The sequence below is a fragment of the Phocoena phocoena genome, chromosome X (assembly GCF_963924675.1).
Source record: "Phocoena phocoena chromosome X, mPhoPho1.1, whole genome shotgun sequence".
Lineage (NCBI taxonomy): Eukaryota > Metazoa > Chordata > Mammalia > Artiodactyla > Phocoenidae > Phocoena > Phocoena phocoena.
Genome location: NC_089240.1, coordinates 38,158,359 through 38,176,454, shown reverse-complemented (window position 1 = coordinate 38,176,454; position 18,096 = coordinate 38,158,359).

The window sequence follows — 18,096 nt, the reverse complement described above, 5'->3', positions numbered from 1 at the left end:
AACAATACCATCAATGGAACAAACGAAACAAACAAAAAAAGAATAAGAGTAATAATTATATTTTCATGGGGCCTCCTCTGTCAGTGTCCTTGCCCCCACAGTCAGCCACAGGCAATCCCCACCTCCCCAGGAGGCCCTCCAATATCTCTAGGTAGGTCTCTGGACCTGCTGTGGGCACTGTGGTGTCAGCTCAGACTCTGACATGGCCCAAGTCCTGCGTGTAATTGCCCCCAAAGTCCACTGCAGCTAAGCCTATACTGGTAAAAGTTGTGGGAACACTCATTGTCTATTCAGGTATTCCAGAGATGCGTGATTTACCAAGCCAGTTGCGGGGATTTAATCCACAGCTTGTGCAGCTGCACCGAAAGATTTCCGTTCCTCTTCCTTAGTCGCACCGCCCCTGTGGCTCAGCTTTGGTTTTGGCCCCACCCCTGCGTGTGCACCACCCTCAGGCATCTGTCTCCTGCCCGGGCGAGATGGAGCAAAAGCAGCAGCTTACTGGGGCACACTTACTCCCTCAGGCCGGAGAGGGGTGCAGCAGCCACAAGTCGGGGGTGTGCGAATTGCCTGCAGCAGCAGCGACTGGCAGGCAGTTGCAACAGACTGGGCCATGCTCGCTCTGGCAGGAGCCCCTCGCAGTGCCTGCGGAAGCCAAAGAAACCAGTAGGTGGGGAAAGGGGTTGTAATGGCGGCCCTGCTCCTTGCGCGCCACTCGACAATGACGCCTTGCTTCTATGGTGTCCCTGGCTTTTCCTACAAATTTTCCCGGGTGTGAGCTCCTTACTCCTGTCCCTTCAAGGCTGTCTTTTCACAGCCAACAGCTGTCCCCTCCCTATGTCCACTCTCCAAACCCCATTTTCCAGCACCCAGCCCCCCTCCACAACCGGACGCTCACAGCTCAGGCTGGGATGCACAGAGCTGCGGCGCAGACCATGTTCGCAGTTCCTACTTTGTACTCCCTTCCACAGGCCGTCTGCTGCATTCTCCTTTGATCTTCCACAGGTCCCTTTCTATCCCAGCTGATTTCCCCACTGTGAGGGAGTTTTTCTGAGTGCGGGGACCTCCCCTCCCCTTCAGCTTCCCGCTAGGGTTGCTGGTCCCTTTTTGGATTCCTCTTTTCCTTTTTTCTTTCTTTCATCCTACCCGGCTGCGAGGGGATTTTTCTTGTCCTTCTAGGTGTCCAAAGTCTTCCACTAATGTTCAGCAGGTTCTTTGAGAGAATTGTTCCATTTGTAGCTGTATTCTTGATGTACTTGTGAGGAGCGAAGAAGTCCGCGTCCTCCTATTCCACCACCTTGACTCTTTGGCCCATATATCTTTTTGAATTAGAGTTTTCTCCAGATATATGCCCAGGAGTGGGATGGCTGGATCATATGGTAAATCTATTTTTACTTTTTTAAGGAACCTCCATTCTGTTTTCCATAGTGGCTGCACCAATTTATATTTCCACCAAGCGTGTAGGAGGGTTCCCTTTTTTCCACAACCTCTCCAGCATTTGTTATTTGTAGACTTTTTAGTGATGGCCATTCTGTGATATCTGGTTTTATTGCAATGATGAAATCTGTCAGGATCAGGACGATTGAGTAAACCAAAATGTGCCCTAGGTTTGTACATGGTCCTCGTCCATATTGTGTAGCAGCAACCAAATTTCCCCCTGATAATCTGAATAAATTACTTACTCAGTACAGTAACCCTATGGCTGTTGGTTCAGTGACATGAGGAGCCCAAAATGGCCTGGTAGCAGTCTCAGCTTCTACTGTCGGAACCATACCTCTGTTTTCTGGTACAAGGATTTCTCTCTTGGCCACTAGGACATCTACACACACTAAGCCAAAGTTTGTAGTAACTGGAACAAAAATACTTCCAGTGGGTTATTAGATACAGTAGTTAGAGGGGACACTCCTATTGATATCTGTTGGTTTCCGGACTCCTGTGTTATAATTATAAGGAAGAGAGCACCACATATCGAGAGTTGCAAGGTGACATTTTCCCAGCTGGCCCTGTAACCAAAGCTTCAGCAGTCTGCTACACTGTGTAAGGCCATGGCTTCTTGGTGAAAGAGCACCTGGTAATGCCCGTGAAATCTGTGAGCGCTGGAAGACATTACTGCACTTCAAGACAGATCGTAAAAGGGGATTGAGTGAAATTCTGCATAGTAAAGGTGAAACTCCAGTTCTCTACTCTCACTCAACACCAGAACAAAGACACCCAGCCTCAGACTCCCCTGGTAAGTGACTGGAAGATTATTTGCTGATGGGACTAAACTCCCCCAGAGAGAAGATCCATAGATACTGACATCTGGGGAGTTTTCAATGAAAAATATGCTTGGCCGTTTGATTATTTAATTGTGAAGTCCATGGTCAACAAGGCCCTCCCATGGACAAAACTTGTGATCAACTTTTTGTTGTCTCATCTTTAAATATAAATGGGCCACCAAAAAATCACCAGATATTTGGGGAAAGATTTCAACACAAAAAAGAGACCAAAAAATTGACATAATGTAGAGAACAGAAGAGCTTAACTTGTACCATCAGAGATTAAGAATGAGTTCTTGGAAATTAAAAATAAAATTAAAAATAAGAAAGTTTATTAAAATATTAGAATATTCAGTCATGGAAATATCCTAGAAATTGGAACCAAAAGGCAAAATGATTTAGAGTAAAGACAAAAGGTTTTTTCTTTTTAATAAGTGGTACAACAGGCAAATAAAAGTTTCAGAAAGTGATAACTTTCTTCCCAGAATTATTTTCTGTGTTCTATGAAAAATAGTGCAAGAACATTCCCCAGAATTGATGGACTTGAGTCTCCAAACTGCAAGAGCCCTACAAGGGTAAATTAATGAAAAAAAGTCTGTCCCAATGTACTTTATTTGGAGCCTCAGAACTCCAGAGATAAAGAGAAGATCCTAAATTATTCCAGAAAAAAAACAATTAGATCACTTAAAAGTATATGAAATAAGGGTAACATTTGACTTCTTTGCAACATTAGAAGTTGGAAAACAATGCAACTGTATCTAAAACAGACATATCAAAATCAAACAGTATAAACGTGTATATATATAATATATACATATATTTAAAATATATGTATGGGACTTCCCTGGTGGTGCAGTGGTTAAGAATCCACCTGCCAATGCAGGGACACAGGTTCGACCTCTGGTTTGGGAAGATCCCACGTGCCGCGGAGCAACTATGCCCGTGTGCCACAACTGCTGAGCACATGCACCACAACTACTGAAGCGCGTGCACCCTAGAGCCCCCGTGATGCAACTACTGAAGCCCCTGCGCTCTAGGGCCCGTGTGCTGCAACTAGTGAAGCCCGTGCGCCTAGAGCCTGTGCTCTGCAACAAGAGAAGCCACTGCAATGAGAAGCCTGTGCACTGCAGCAAAGAGTAGCCCCCTCTCTCCGCAACTAAAGAAAGTCCGTGTGCAGCAACGAAGACCCAACACAGCCAAATATATATATATGTATGTATGTATGTATATATATGTATGTATATATATATATATATATATATATATATATATATATATATATGGATGTTAACATCAGAATAAATAGCTAAAAGGCCTCTGGGGTATAGAGTAGAGAGGTGGGTAGGGGACTTCTGTTTATTCATATGTTTTTCTTATAAGCCTAGTAGATCTGTTTAATTTTTTAAACTATCTGAAGGAACAAATGAAAATCGTTTTAAATCAGATTCGAGCCTCCTTGGTGGCACAGCGGTTGAGAGTCCGTCTGCCGATGCAGGGGACACGGGTTCATGCCCTGGTCCGGGAGGATCCCACATGCCACGGAGCGGCTGGGCCCGTGAGCCATGGCCGCTGAGCCTGCGCGTCCGGAGCCTGTGCTCCGCAACGGGAGAGGCCACAACAGTGAGAGGCCCGCGTACTGCAAAAAAAAAAAAACTTAAAAAAAATCAGATTTGTGTGTAGGTTCACTTGTATGATTTTTTAGATTCCAAATATAAGTGAAATCGTATAGCACACAATATTTTGTAATAACCTATAATGGAATATAATCTGCAAAAGAAAACCCCACAACAAATCACTATGCTATACACCTGAAACTAGCACAGTGCTGTAAATCAACTATACTTCAGTTAAAAAAAATTCAGAAGTGGAGGCTGGATCAGTTAATCTTTGCGATTACTGCCAGTCTCCTTTTCAAAGAGTTTTAGTTTGTTAGTTGTCTTGCAACTGGCACAGTATAGCATATCCCTTTGCATAGAGGTGTGGGAACTATAGGAACGTTAACATTAGGTATAATTGTGCAAAACAGCAGAATGGAATTAAAATACTCTCCATTTGTTGATTACTGACTGAGTGCCAGGCATTTTACATAATTGGTAACTGATTATCACAATAATCCTGTGTTAGTTAAGATTTAGAAACTGAGATTTAAATTAGTTAATGGCAGAGAGGGGCTTTGAAATAGATTAATCTGACTACAAAATCCAGAGCACTCTGTAACATAGACTGTTACTTGACCTTAAAATATAAACAGACCCTGAGCGGTTTAGGCTTTACTCGTCACATACCAGAGAATGAGGAAAATGTACCTCTAGTGGATACAGTTTCAGGCACCACAGTCTTCCACGTGACAGTGAAAATACTCGTGAAGAAAGGGAGAATAGAGTACACACACTCACAAAATTAAAACACACATCCACACTCACAAACATATTGGAGAAGTATTTAAATGAAGACAATGTCAAAACAAAGAATAATTACTATTATGAACTACCTACAGCAAATGTAGAAAGAAATTTAAAATTGCAAATGATCTCTCTTCCCATTTGCTATAGGATATTAATTTGGGAGAGATTAAGGATAGAATTTGAATTTATTATGATTTTGTAACTTTTAAATTTTGCTGTAATTTCAAATTTAAAGTTACGAAGATAGTACAAAGAACTCCTATATGTCCTTTACCCTGATTTACTAAATATTTACATTCTGACCTATTCTCTTTCTCTCTCTTTCTGACATTTTTCCTGAAACATTTGAGAGTAAGCTGCATGTAGCATTCTTCTTTACCCCTGAAAACTTCAGTATGTAATAGTTCAGTTTTTTTGATACTAAGGATAAAGACATTTTCTTATATAACAATAGTACAATGAACAAAATCAGGAAATTTACATTAATAACTTGCTATTATTTAATCTAAAGTTTGCATTAAAATTTGATCAAAAATTTCAATAATATCCTTTATTGGGATATATATTTTTTATCCTAGTCAAAGATACAATCTGGATCACCTATAGAATTTAATGTCTTTAGTCTTTAGCCTGGAATGGTTCCCAGTCTTTTGTTTTTCATGACCATGATGTTTTTGAAGAGAAAAACCAATTATTTAGTAGAATGCTCTTCAATTAGCACTTCCTGATGTTTCCTCGAGATTACGTTTAGGTTATGCAATTTTGGCATTAAGTACTACAGAAACCAGGTTATGTCTTCTCAGTGCACCAAGTGAAGAGCCACACGATACCCTTTAAATCATTATTAGTGATGTTAACTTTTATCACTTGGTTAAGGTCGTGTTCACTAGGTTTTTCACTATAAAAATTTCCTTTTGTAATTGATAATTTGTGGGAGGATACCTTGAGACTATGTAAGTATCCTGTTCCATATCAAACTTTCACCCACTTGTTTACCTCCTGGTTTTAGCAACTATTGATGATTCTAGCCTGGATTGATTATTACTATGATGATTGTCAAATGGTGATTTTCCAACTCCATTACTTCTGACATTATTAGTTGACATTATACTGTAATAAGCAACTTTCTCTTCTCCTCCTTTATTATTTATGTATTTATATATGTGTGGATTACTATTTTATTCATTGGATTATAATATGTTACTATCATTATTTACTTATTTTTATGTTCAGATTTCCCCAGATTTGGCCAGTAGGAACTCCTTCAAGTTTTGACGTGCTCTGAAATCAGCCAGTTTGCCAAGGGGCTCTGGTTCTTTTAGCAGAGAATAGTAATTAGAAACCAAGATATGAGTGATAAGTGTGCTCATTGCTACTGGAATGTCATTGCTTCTAGGTCTTTTCAGTGAACAGAGGTAGGATACATGTGTTTGTATGTATGTATACATACATATATACAACTACATGGCACGCACCTTATACATCTCTTGCTATATATGCGCACGCACACACACACACACACACACACACACACACACACACACACACACAACCTCAGGTAGATCACATCCAACTCCCGTTCAGCACCACAAGTTTTATTCAAGACTTCCCATGTTTGTATCTCCCTTCTCTACAGTGAGAACCCTGGCTCTTATTCTGCCCAATATATTTATTCATTTTTACAATTTAGAATAGACAGTTTTCTCACCTTCTTCACTGATATTCCTAACATGTCATAGAAGGGGAGTTAGGAAAACAAATGGCCCTCTAATGTCTGAAGCTTTTATTAGGCTTGCATATTGCAGTCTGGCTCTTTGGGCTTCACAAGTCTCTTCTCTGAAGAACATGAGACAAATTCCAGGGGCTGCCAAAACATATTTCGGTGGCTCCACACAAATCTCTGCTGAAAAGTGAAGACTTAATGAAAAACCACTGTCCTAAAGTAAAATCCAGGCATTAAGTTGAAAATTAGCAGCCTGTAACAGTGGAAAAATCCTTGTCTCCCTTCTTTCTTTGGGAGTATTAATCGTTGGTCAGACCATCTTTAAAGAATAGCTGACAGTATAGCAAGGAGCATCTAAAGCTGTAAAATTAATGTAGCTCATTGTTTTGGAGTCCTAATTATATTGAATGGAAAATAACTAAAGATATTATTTGATATTAAAACAAACAGGTTATGAAGTAGTTTGCAACATTTCCTCAAATTTTAAAGAAAAGAAAAGAAAACCAAAAACTTGAGACATCCATGAAACTTGGGACTTGCAGTTGGCACAAACTGAATGCTTTGGGCTTCCCATTTCCTCTCCTATGACATTGAGGGACTCTTCAGTGGACAATTTAGAGATGCTCTGGTGGGCTAATAAAGCCTGAGTATAAGACCAAGTACACACTGATTCAAGTCTTGTCTCATACTCTTACTAGCTGTGTGAATTTGGACAAATTCCTTAACCACTCGGAGCCTTTGCTGTAAAATAGGGAAAATAATAACCAACTCACAGGGTTGGTGAGAGATTAAATGATATAATAAATATAATGTTCCCAGCGTGTAGCCAATATTCAATACATGTTAGACTCTCTCCCTTCTTCTCTCCCCATTCTCCCTTCACCATTTCTCCCTCAATGTGCTCCAGAAATGCAAATTCACCTGGATGTCTGTTCTGGTTTTGCAGAAGTCTCAAGTTGGAACAATTTAATTGTTTCCACCACCCTTTAAACTCATCCTCCAAAAGGACCTTTATTCAATTTATGTTTGAAAAAGTAATTCTCAAAAAGTTTTCATACAAATCTCACTTGTTCTTTATAACAAAAGATCCATGTTGCATATGGAAGAAATTATCCTCATTTGAAAAATGAGGAAATTCTGGCTTAAAGAAATCAGTGACTTTCTCAAGGTTTCACAGTAAACAGGGAGCTGGGACTAAGGTTCCTGAAACAGAAGCCTGGGAGCCCTAAGCTCTACATAACATTTGGCAGGTTTCCTCCTCACTTTCCTCTTTCTATATTTTCCTCCTTAATATTTCTAATACATTCTACCCCTGGCTGACAATTTAATCCCTGCTTGGCCGAATCACTGAATCCCCTCCACCTAGCCATGAAAATAGCTCTTTCCCAGCACAGCTGAATTATCCTTTTTCCAAAACAGTTGTAGATGGAAGCATCCAATTCTTCCCAGTAAACCCCCAACCCCTATCCACTGGTTTGTTCTCTTGCCTCAAGGCTCTAATAGCACAATCACAGAATAATTCAACTTTAGAACATTTCCAAAAATTTAAGTTATTCTCTCTTATCCTTGGTCACCGTGTTATGCTAAGGATATTTAAAACCCATAGATAATATGGAAAATTATTATTAAAGTTAAAAACATTTTTCTTCTCCTATGTTTCTTAACCTTCTTAATCTAAGTAAGGATTTATTAGAGTCACACCTTCCTTCTTCTTTCCTTCGCACCCTCTGAAGCTGATAATGAATAAGGAAATGTTCCGAGGTCAGAAAGTGGGAGGGTAAAAGAAAATCAAGTGGTCTGGTCCATCTACTGACTAGTCAAGTGAGTTCTTGCATAATTAGGAGTTGGCTATACAATTCCCCTTGACATGTGATTTCTTGGAGCTGAGGTTCAATTCAGAATCCCCTCATTAAATTGCATCTCTGAATCCTGCTGATTTCATGACTCATCAGCATATTTGATATCCAGAAAATTTAGGAAGGAAAAGAGAAACACCAGATTAATAAAACCCAACACCCATATCTTCTTGACAGTTAAGTAGAAAAGAGCATAGATTCTAAACTAGCAAATAGGACATCCTCAGATATAAAAATGTCCATTTCTGCTTTGGAGGCATTAAAGATAAATCAGGGAGTGAATCTTGTCATTTCATCTTTGTTCTTGCTTATTGTCACAGCCTATGCATAGTGTCTAAATGTTTTACAACTATTAGATTACTTGGGGGATTCACTTTAAAACATTAGGACGACCATCTATTCTTTAAAAGGAACTGGATGTTGGTGATCACCAGAAAATATGCAGTATGGATCTATCCTCTGAGATTAGACTTTTACAAAATGTCCTAGTTATTGAACTATTTCAAAAGGCATAATTTACCTTAGCTTAATCTAGACCTTAAGAACAATAAGCAGAAAAAACAGTAAAAGCTCTTGGAAAACATTTTAAAATAAAACGCTGTGCCTGCATGTGTAAAAGTTCATAATTTCTCACTGGAGAAATGATTAGAAATCACAATATTCTATTTAGTTTAATTGTTGATGCCCAGGGAACTATTTTGAGAATGGCAGTGCCGGAAGGGTTAAAAGTAAAATATTAACTCTAAGCATAGCCCGCAAACAGGTTTTCTTCTCATGATATAACCAGCTCTTTTCTCATCTCCTGTTTGCTCTCTAAACATGCTATTCGTTCCCATGACAGTCACTTTCGGTGCTTTAAATAAAGGAACTAATTAGATGCAATAGACTACTGAGAGTTTCCTGCTTGTTTGTTTTGTTTTATTTTTCAGTCATTTATTTCACAAATCATCACATTGTATCTACTACTTATGCTAAACACTATAAAGGCTAAAAAGATTGAGTATGGCACAGACCTGTCTTACAGAGATTCGTATTCACCCACTGGTCATCTTTTAAAAATTATTTGTAACATTATTATCTTATTGTCTTTAATGCTATCAACATCAAGTGAGTCATTTTTAGTCTGAATCTTTTTCTCCTCTGACTGTATTAACAAGTTCATTCCAGCATTACAACCTCCTTCCCCACAAATGATTGATTGGCTCTTAAAAAAACACACAAACGTGTATAAATTATTTCTTCCTATGTTCATTTTTATTAGATTTACCTGTATATTTAAATAAATTTTAACAGTTGAGTCATAAAATGAATAGTCCTCCTGATTCTTCTCTTCTGACTTAATTGATTCAACAAATGTTTCTAAGTACCTATTGCATGAGAGGTGCTGTCACACGTTGCTTTGTGATCTAAAGAACAGATCACATTCCCTTGAGCAGCGGAAGAGAATTATATAAACAGAGAGAATATTTCCAGCTGATATTTTATAACTGTCATTGGATCCACTGGTTAAAGAACAGGACTGAATGGCATGCTTTCTTTTTCAAAAAACATTGGCAGGGTGAGGAGGATATTTAAAAGATACATAAATAAGACACTACATTGTTGGTGGGAGAATAAATTGGTACTATCACTTTTAAATACTGTTTGGCTGTATCTAGTAAATCGAACTATACTTATACCCTACAAGCCAGCAATTCAACTCCTAGCTGTATACCCAACAGAGATGCACACATACGTTTACCAAAGACCCATTCCAGGATTCTCATAACAACACTATTACGAATAGTCAAACAATGGAAACTACACAGATGCCCATCAGTAGTGTAATGAATGATTAAATTGTGGTATAGTCAGTCAATTGAATTGAATTCTGTGCAGTCATAAGAATGAAAAATCTACAACTTCGTGTAACAGCATGGATGAATTTCACAAACATAATGTTACATGAAAGAAATCAGATGTAAAATATATGCTGTATGATTGCATTTGTATAAAATCCCAAGACAGGTAAAACTAATCTTATTATTAGAAGTCAGCATAGTGGTTTCCCTTAGGTAGGAGAGTGAATGGAAGAGATCATGAGTGGGGAGCTTCCAGTGTACTGGTTAGTTCTGTTTCTTGATCTTGGTGCTAATTACATGGGCAGATTTAGTTTGGGATATTCATTGAGCAGCATGTTTATGTGTGCTTTTTCTATACGCAAATTGTACTTCAATAAAAAGTTAAAAAAAAGACACAAATAATCACCAGCAGGCTATGCTGAGATAAATGTTAACTTAATTTGCCCTACGTTTTATTATCATTACTGTTATTGTTCTTGTTTACTGTTGTTTAATTTCTTTCTAGTATAACGTGGGAGTGATATTTTGTACTACATTTCTTTTGAGGTTATGAGGCCAATTAGATATTGTGGTTTAACTTGCATTGTGTTCTTTCTTTCATCAAGATTTTCCATTTACTATTCTAGAATTCCAAGGTTTTTGCATAAGCAATCTTATTATCCATCAGTGGTGTGCAAAACTGTCAAAGTGAAGCAGAATTAGCTGTGAGTCTGTAACTTTGACAAGTGCCATCGCAGTCCAACTCCCTGCTAATCACAGTTATGGATACTGCATTGAGAAATAGCCCTTGAAGAGTTAATTAAATCCTGTTATACAGACTAAAATGAATGTAAAGGGCAGGGAGAAAAAGCTAACAAAAAGGGAATGACAAACAGCAGCATACTGAATTGAAGACGTATCTTGCCGTGTAAACAGAGAGATATTTAAATGCACAGAAGATACTAAATTGGGAGGTGTTGCCTTGACCAGCAAGGACTGAGAAATCATTCTTTTGGACTTAGGAAGGTTAAAGTCAGGGCAGGAAATAAAATTAAATTCAACCAGGGGAAAGTAGAAGCTGCTTTCTACTTTCCCAGGTAAAGTAATCTGAAGCACAGATATTCTCTGGGAGAGAGAAGCTGGAAAGGCCGGTATCCTGAGAGAGCCTGGGGAGAGCAAAGGCATAAATAATTAGGTACCAGGAACTAGTAGGACTGGAGGGAAAGACCAGTGATCATTCTCAACTCAGGATCCATTTCTTCTTGTTTCCCTCTGAGCCACCTTGGAGCTTGTTTCAAGGTCAGTAGTAGTTGGTAAGGCCACAAAAATGGAGAAATAGGAAATGTCATGTAGAAATCATGTGAAAATAGAGTCGTGTGGGGGGAAGAAAACTGTATCTCTGAGCCTTGCACTCTTACTTGGGAAGCAGACCAAAGCTCTCCTTTAAAAAGAGTTACATGTATATGCAGACACTTGTGTGTGCATCCACGTGTGCTATGCGTGCATGTGTGTATTTGTGTGTTTATTCCTTGAGTTCCCTGTTGTACCGTTATGCTTAGAGCACAATTGATTAATCCACTTCAGAGGTGGCTCAGGAACCCAAAACTGCGGTTTGGTCCTGCCCTGCCTTGACTTCTAGCTCATCAAATATAAAGGCAAGTCTCTGGTACTTTGAATTTAGCCCTTTTAAAAATACTCTGTCTTTTGGTTACTACATTTACTGAAACTGTGGATAATATAAGCTATTCTTGGATGCATGTTGTATATCCGATAAATAACTCATAGGACACATTTCATGCTCTATTTTGTGTTAAAAAACATTTCATTTACTGATGCAAACTCCAGTACTAGCTAGATGTCAATAAAATGAAGGCATGCAGGTTTTAGAAAAAAGCACCCAGAATTACCATGATTCCGACAAATTAAAAAGTTACTAGAGAAAAAAAAAAAGTTACTAGAGAAGTTGTGGCTTTGAGAGTTTTAAGATATTTGCAAAACAGTGTAATAAGTTATGAAAAATGTAGAGGTAAATATCTTGAGGAGGAAAAATATTAGCTTGAACCAGGCTAATTAGACTAGGGAAAGCAGAATAAAGACAGACAACTTCAGGGACTTCCCTTGGCAGTCCAGTGGTTAAGACTCCACGCTGTCAATGCAGGGGGCACAGGTTCGATCCCTGGTTGGGGAACTAAGATCCTGCATGCTGCATGGCGTGGCTAAAACCAAAGCAAACCAAACAAAAACAAAAAAACAACAGACAACTTCAAGAGAAGGGAGACTCAGCCTAAAATGGGAGTATAGGATGAGGATAATTTCAGGAATTAAAAGCAGTGGGAATCATGGATGTAAAACCCATTTTTTTGCCCTTGCATAAGCTCAGGGGCACCATTCCCATAGAGTACAATGTTATACTCCAAGGGGTACCATTCACATTATATTCTATGATAACTGCCTCCCTCCGCCCCACATCCTCTCCTGCTCCAGTTATACAACACCAAGAAGTCCCTAACTCCTTATAGGAGAGAAGAATGAGGGTGTCAAAGTTCTGTGGGACTCCTAAGCATGCAGTAGGAATCAGAAGAGAAGGAGACCTTGGACCTAATCCTGAGGGCAATGGGGAGCCCCTGGAAGCATGCTAGTTTCCATTTTACAAAGTTACCCTGACAGAGAAGTTGAGAATATACTAAAAGATTGATTACTGAGCAGAATAATTCCTTCCAAAGCTATTATAACTGCTCTACTGATAAAGGTGGAGAGCTGATCTAAAAGAATTGTGGAGGGGATGATAAAGGGTAGGGGATGCTGGGAAAATACCTAAAAAGTAGAATTTACAAATCTGTCACCAGTAGGATATTTAAGTGGAGAATTGGTAGAAAGGGAGTGTCAGGAAGACTTCAAGGTCCAATGTCTTGGTCAGAGAATACTGGAAGAATATCTTTTGCTTGTGGCTTGGAGAAGGGACTGACTAACTTGGGGCAAGCTGAGTTTTAGGTGTCTGGTGAATGTAGAGCCTTCGGGTGATGTTCTCTAGCAAGGAAATACAAATATGAGCCAAGGGAAAAAGAGAGGCTTAGGTTGGAGACTGAAATTTAGCAGTGTTGGTACTTAGTGTTATTTGAGACCATGGGCTTGAATATGATCACCCATTGGGAAAGAGTAGCTAGAGTGGCTGAAGACAAAGGACACCAAAAACAGTGGAGCAAATAAGTCATAAATATCAACCATGACCTCATGATGACTTGCAAAAGAAAGGATTATAGCACTTACTCATCTTTCTTTCCCTGTTGTATAAATTTAAGTGTTTTAACTAAATTCACTTTTATACTCACCTTCTTCTCTGTTATAGAGTGTTTGTTGGTAGTTAATTTTGGAATTTAGTTTATAGTTGAAGAATACCAAAACATGCATATCATTAAAGATCTGGGTGAGGAGTTGGAAGCAGTAACTGAAGTGGAGGCACTGTCAGCTGGAAAAGAGAGGGATACCTTGTGTTAGGTGAGGAATTTTTTTCCTTGACAGTAAAAAATATGGGGAAGAAAGGAAGGAGGGGAGGAAGGGAAGGAGGGAGGAAGGGAGGAAGAAAGGAAAGAAGGAGGAAGGAAGGAGGGAGGGAAAAGGTGTATACGGATAGAGATATTGGATAGCCAAAAGTGGGGACTAAAGCAGGCTGCTGTAATTTTGATGGCCTCAGTTCTGAACTCTCTTCCTATTTAGGATGAATCCAAAAGAGATAGGTGGATAGGAGCCCAGCTCCCACTATTGAAACCTAGGAAGGGAAAGGAGTTCTCTTCCCTATCTACTGTGTGTCCATTATAGAAGCATGGCCAATCAACTGTTCTCACCTAAGACTGTGAATCTTGAAGGGTGATACACTGGCACAGACCAGTTTTAAATTATATTGGGGGGTTGGCCAAATAAGAGTCCATGTGATATACATAGAGATAAGCTACTTGGATTCCCCATTTGAGAAAAGACTTGCTGCCCAGCTGTAGGGAGTGTGGTCAGCAGCTAGCCTCCAACTGTCAGCAACTTTAGGATCTATTGTAGCTGCAGAAAGCCACCTTGGTGAGGGTCACGCCCTTTCCTGGGCAGTCTGCATCTGGTGACTGAGCAAAGTGATTATATAAAGACAGCCATTTCAGCCTAATGCAGGACCATCTTATGGACATAACCTGCTCCTGAGCTCCCTGCCGGGTTGGCAGAGGCTTTGCTGGCTCTGTATCACAATTCTTGCCCTGCCCAGCCCTGCTTTCTTTCCCTTCTCTTCACAGTTTTCAACTCCTAATAAACATCTTTTACCCCAAACTCCACCTCGGTGAATTCCTCTGGTGAACCCAACCTGTGACATTGCATCAGTACGATGATGCCTGTCCAGTACCACTGGCACCAGTGGTGAAAATCTAAGTAGAACATTTCTATGACAGCATCTTTGAGTTCCTGTGTATTGGCTGAGCCCAATTCTCCAAAATTCTTATCAATTATATAATCTCTTGGTACTCTTTCAATAAATTCATTTTTTCTTAAAGATGAAAAAAAGCAGTCCATTTTTCCTATTTGTATTAAAGAATATGGCTGGTGTGAAATGTATTGAAATTTGAGCATTCCAGTCATCCTGAAAGAGGATTTGTTTGTGCTATGCCAAGAAACTTTGTCATTAGGAAGGTACCTTCAGATATGTTACCTTAACTGAAAGGAAACAAGATAATTTGGGTTTGACATAATTTGAGAGGTGTCTTAGTTTAAACAGATTCTGAGACAAGGACTTGGGTACAGACAGTTTATTTGGGAGTTGATCCCTAGAAGCACAAAATAAGAGTGCATTATTGAGGAAGTCATATTTGTGAGCAACTAGAGCTTCAGACTTACTGGGGAGCCCTCTGAGAAACTGTATGGAACATGCTTCAGAATTCATGCTCCCAGAGGATGGGCATGCTAACGCATTTATCCATCATTTTTCATTGTGCATCGGTAAATATTTGCTTTGCATTGTTTTCGCCTAAGGAAATTAAAAATTCTTGCAAGACACAGTGATATCCGTTTACGAAGGAAAAATCATGTATGTTGTCATATGTTGGTATTTTCTGGAGGCATTGTGGGTTATTCATCAAAACTGTTACTCTAGGCAGGGGCTGGAATTGACAGCACAGGCTCAGACCTGGTGGCAACTATGATGTTCAAGAGCAATGGTGATCTCTGTTTCCAACACGTGGTTGGTCGTGGTGGGTGTAAGGTGTTGGAGCCTGAGCGGAAGGCTGTGGTGAGAATGAGCGGTTCAACGACAAGTAGGGAGAACGGCATGTCAAAGAGTCTTGGCAGTTCTTGTACGATCAGGCAGAGAGGCAGGTTGACCATTAGAAACCGGGGCCAGAAGTTTCTGTGTTAAAATTCAATTTTCCCCTGCCTGGAAAAGGGGAACTGCAAGCATAAAGCAGGATCTCAGGCTCGAGAGATTGCTGGAAAGAAACCAGTGAAGGACGCCATTCTCTAAACTGGAAGACAGGGCCGAGAGTTATAGCTCATGGACCAAGGGGACACTGCAGGAATCTGTGGTTATTGAATTTTGCCTGATAGTGAACTCCGTTGGATGTGGGACTAGAGCAACTCAACCAGTTCCAGACTCATGTAAGAATTGATCTAAGCCTGCAGGTGGGTGTCAGTTGGTAGTGCAGGGGGGTGGGGGGGTAGGTTTGCCAAAATATAGAGGTCTGGCAGAGCTTCATATTTGTCAGCTAAACAGACTCTTGACATCTTTGAAGAGCTGGATTTCTTCAGTCACCTTATTTTTCCAATTGAGTTGCAGGCACATATATTTCTAGAATGTCGGTATGAATAATTAATGCTTTATAAACAAAATGCTCATACATTTGTCAATTTCTACTTAAATGATGTGTTAAACTTTCAAGATATTTATTATTCTCCTTTTATGAGTAAAGCATCGTGCAGCATACAAAAAAGAATAAAACAGATCCTGCCTTGTAGAAGGTTGCAACATTATTTAATGTACACAATTAGCATAATGTATGTATCTCTAGCACATGGCATACTGTCCATCACATAACAGATACTTGATACATATTAACTAAATTAAGAGCTTATAGGGAAATCCAGTGTCTCCCTAATATAATTAAAGCCCGGTACTTCTAACTTTAGCAATGGAGAGAGAATCTCACCTATAAAGGAAAAGACAAACTTTATAGCACCAACATTTCCCTCTAATATTCATCTTCCCATTGAGGTCTCACTAACTCCTATTGCAAATGTGCTGACATAAGGAGGTGTTATTCACCCCAAAGTGAACTCATGCATCTTCCCCAAATGGTGCAAATCACACTTGAGATTAAGAGGAAACATTTAATTACACGTACAACAATGCCAGGCACATGGTAGATACTATATAAGCACTTTATGCAGATTAACTTATTGAATCCTCACCAAAACCTGTGGAGTAGGTACTGTAATTATGGAGGAACTGAGGCCCAGAATGGTGAAGTGACTTGCATAAGTTTACGCAGCTACAAAGTGCCAAGCCAGGATCCCAGCCCAGTCAGTGTGACTTCAAGGTCTGTCTTTGTAAGTACTACTCTATCCTGATCCAAGACGTCATTCAGATCTAGAGAGAGCAAAGTAATCCCTGGGAGAAACATACAATGGGCAAATTGCTTATACAGTGAGGCTTATTTATCTTAATCTTTGCTTCCCCTACTTGGGCAAGTTACTTAACGTGTCAGGTGCCATCTTTTTCCTTCTGCTTTGGAGCATCCTCTAAGGCAGGGGTCCCCAACCCCCGGGGCTGCGGACCAGTACCGCACAGCAGGAGGTAAGTGGTGGGCGAGCGAGCGAAGCTTCATCTGCCGTTTCCCATTGCTCCCCATCGCTCCCATTACTGCCTGAACCATCCCCCTGCACCCTGCCCCATCTGTGGAAAATTGTCTTCTACAAAACTGGTCCCTGGTACCAAGAATGTTGGGGACCGCTGTTCTAAGGCCCAAAAGAGTCTGAAAAAGCAATAGGAGGCAGTTCTGCTCTCTTTATAAGGCTACTATTGCAGTCTTCTTCAAATGACTGACACTGGTGATGTCCATGCTTTATAGGAGACTCTTCTTGCCATGCTTCCCTCTTAATGTGAATGAAAATAATTGGTAAACTGTAAAGAACTGTTAAAAAACCAAAATATTGTTATCTGTATTAAGTGGACCTAATGACACAGTTAAAATACTTTGCTCTAACATCCTGTTTTAGGTGAAAATGGCAAATGTTTTAGCAGGAATGTTCACAGAGTCTGTAATTAGTAGTCCAGTCAGCTTGGTGGTTACACAAAGAAACAAGGAAGCATCCTGAAGAAAGGTGAATATACAGATTAATTTAATGATGACATGGAAAAGATTGGACCTATTTTTGCCATTCAAGAAAGGATGAGTCATTTTTATATTTGTATCAGTTTATGCTGTACTAGTGAGGAAAATTATTTGCAAGTATAAAAAAATGAGCACTTGGGCATTTTCTCTCCTCTTTGCCATGTGTTCATTACCTATAAACTAGTTTGAACATCATTCCTTACCAATATTGAATTTAGATTTTGTTTTTCCTCCAGGTATAGATGACAGTACATTAATTTGTATATTTTGACTAACACATTTTTAGAGGAAACAATTCAGGTATATCACCTTATGTTTCCTTTGGAATGCATGTAAGGTTTCCCATATTTTAAGGTTTGTTGCATAATCACTGTGCAGTAAGTACTGAAAGGCTGGTAATGATATTTTAGTGACTTCATAGATTTTATGTAAAGATGGGTATTTACACAAAAGGAATAGCTATTTTCTTTGATCTTTCTGAAGATGAGCAGTCACATCTATTCACTTTCAGTATCTGACTACCAATAAGAACATATGAATAGTAGACTGAGGGATTTTATTTTTGCTGTTGTTGCTTCTTTGTTTTCTCCTGGAGCAGGCATCTAGTCTTATTCTGTGCTGACTTTTGTTTTTAAAGTAAAAGATGCTTTTTCTCAATGCAAATATAAGGTATTCCTGTACC